The sequence below is a fragment of the Orycteropus afer genome, unplaced genomic scaffold, assembly GCF_000298275.1.
Source record: "Orycteropus afer afer isolate SDZICR_OR568_19922 unplaced genomic scaffold, OryAfe1.0 scaffold00587, whole genome shotgun sequence".
NCBI classification, from domain to species: Eukaryota; Metazoa; Chordata; class Mammalia; order Tubulidentata; family Orycteropodidae; genus Orycteropus; species Orycteropus afer.
Window position 1 is genome coordinate 1482088 of NW_006922174.1, and position 2499 is coordinate 1484586.

At 59.4% G+C, this 2499-nt stretch overlaps 1 protein-coding gene across 1 annotated transcript in view; it reads right to left on the bottom strand.

Moving 5' to 3' along the window:
• Window positions 1-2499, bottom strand: part of GRAMD4 (GRAM domain containing 4) — a 53214-nt gene that overhangs the window by 23661 nt on the left and 27054 nt on the right. The gene's annotated exons all lie outside the window — the stretch shown is intronic.

Below are 2499 nucleotides of genomic sequence, written 5' to 3' on the forward strand. Positions count from 1 at the left end.
TACACAATGTATGCAGCACGCTCCCCAGTGGAGCCTAACATGCCCCCCAGGGTCTGGTATACTTGGAAGAACTTGGGTCTGCCCGGTCCCTGCACACACAGGCCCGCTGGGAGGTTGGGGGGCGGGGGGCTCAGGCATCAGGGTTCACTGCGAAATCCTGTGATCAGAGTACAGAAGCCCAGCCTGACCCTTCACCACGACCCCTGCTCAGCTCCATACCAAGTCCATCCAGGGACAAGGCCACCCTGAGCCTCTGGGGCCCCTTGGTGCTGGTGGATGACATGTCTGCACATGCCTTCACCCAGGACATGCTCACGGAGTTCAAGTGACACATTAGGCCATATAAAGTGCTGCAGGCAGTGCAGGAGCAATGTGGACATCTTTGCCCAGAGCAGAGGTTCCAGGCACAGGGCACGGCCTCGTGGGTGAATGGGCTGGACACTGGCCCCTGCCTTGGTGAGTGGGACACCACTGACAGGGGGCATGTGGCCCCTGAAGGCCCTCCCTCCCAGAGGGGCCCACATGGCTGCAAAGGCAAGAGACTGTCTTCACTCTGACCACCTGAGATGGAATACCTGCTTCCGGGCCTGGAAGCCCCCATCTCCTTCCAGGGCCACCATGAAGTCCCCTGGCCTGCCCCAGCTCTGGGTGCCTGGGCACCCAGGCAGAGCTCAGGGGAGCCCTGCTGGTTGAGGAGGCAGAGGTACCACCCTGGTCCCCTGCCAGCCAGCTGCTCACCAGATGAAGGCTGGGGGGCGGGATGTTGTTCAGCCCCGAAGGTGAATGCCCGGCTCAGTCACCTGCACCTGGAACCAGCCCCACAGACCAGTCACAGAAACAGCCGGGTGCCTTCTCAAGGGAAGCCAGGGCCTTGTCAGGGACAGAACTGTGTCCCCAAGTCCCACCGAAGCCCTAGCCCTGAACCTGTGGCCCAGCTTGGAAAAGGGGTCTCCTGTCAGGTGAGGGCTCCCAGGGGGCGTGAATGGCAAGTGCCCAATGACCAACTGGAAGGTGGAAGGCATCGGTCCACTCAGAGCACCTCGGAAGACAGGCCTGGCCATCTGCTTCTGAAAGGTCTTGGCCTTGAAACCCAGGAAGCAGTTCTTTGCACACGAGCAAATGGCCTGGGTGTTGGTTTTGTTACGTTGGTGACATCATACCCGGAGGGGCTCCTACATGAAATCCTTTCTGAGGCATCTCATAAAGAGAGCAGGCAAGTCACAGATGCAGAATGGGCGACAGCCGCCACAGGCGGGAACACCGGGGATGGCGGGTCGGAGGTGCAGAATGGGCGACAGCCGCCACGTGCGGGAACATGTGGATGGCGGCAGATACCAGAGGCAGGCGAGGCCACAGGCGGACTCGGCACCAGGACCTTCAGATTTTGAGTCTCCAGACGATAAACACTTGTCCCTTAAAGCCACCTGCTTGGACTGTATTCCATTAGGGCAGCCCTGGGAACTGCTGAGGAGCCTGGTGGCACAGAGTTCAGCTACCATCTGAGAGGTAGGGGTCTGAACCCACCAGCCCCTTGTCGGGAGAAAGATGGCGCAGTCTGCTCCCATAAAGATTACAACCTTGGAAACCCTCTGGGCAGTTCTGCTCTCCTATCGGGCTGCCGAGTTGGAATCATCTCGACGGCAGTGGGTCTAGTTGGGTCAGCTTGGGTAACTAAGATGGGCCTTTTAAACCATGCATGTGTGTGTTCATGGGTGACAGTGACTGTGGTGGTGGAAAACACCTAGCCCCAGAAGGACGTGCTCCTGGCCAAGGTCCCTGGGCAGAGGAAGAGAGCAACCTTGGAGTGTTCCAGCACTTCCTGGCTGTTCCTCCAGGCCCCTGCACCACCACATGTGCCCCAGTCCCAATACCATCCTTGGATCTTGGGCCACGTCTGCAGGTCCTGGCTGCCCTGGACACCTCCTCTCCCTCCACGTGTGTTCGGGGGAGCCTTCCAGCCCCCCCACCTTCGCTGACATCCGTCCCTTCTTCTCACAGTCCCCCTCACTCAGCAGCCCACAACTTCCCTTCCCCCGCATCCAAGCTGTGAAAAGTCAACCCAGAGCAGACTCCACATGGGCCTGCGTGGGGCAGCCGGTCAGAGCCCAAGGCAGATGTGACCACATGTGGACACACAGATCCCTCCCCAAGACTCACATGACGCACCAGGCCTGCCCGCAAGGGATCTCAGGGCAGGAGGGCCGCAGGCAGCTGAGGGGCTGTGATGGTGAAAGTTGTGTGTCAACATGGCTGGACCACGAAGCTCCAGTTTAGGAGTCATGATGGAGCCATCCCCATGACGAGATCTGATACAATGTAATCATCCCCATGACGAGATGTGATACAACGTAACCACCTCTGTGAGGAGCGCGGACACAACGTAACCACCTCTGTGAGGAGCGCGGACACAACGTAACCACCTCTGTGAGGAGCGCGGACACAACGTAACCACCTCTGTGAGGAGCGCCGACACAACGTAACCACCTCTGTGAGGAGCGC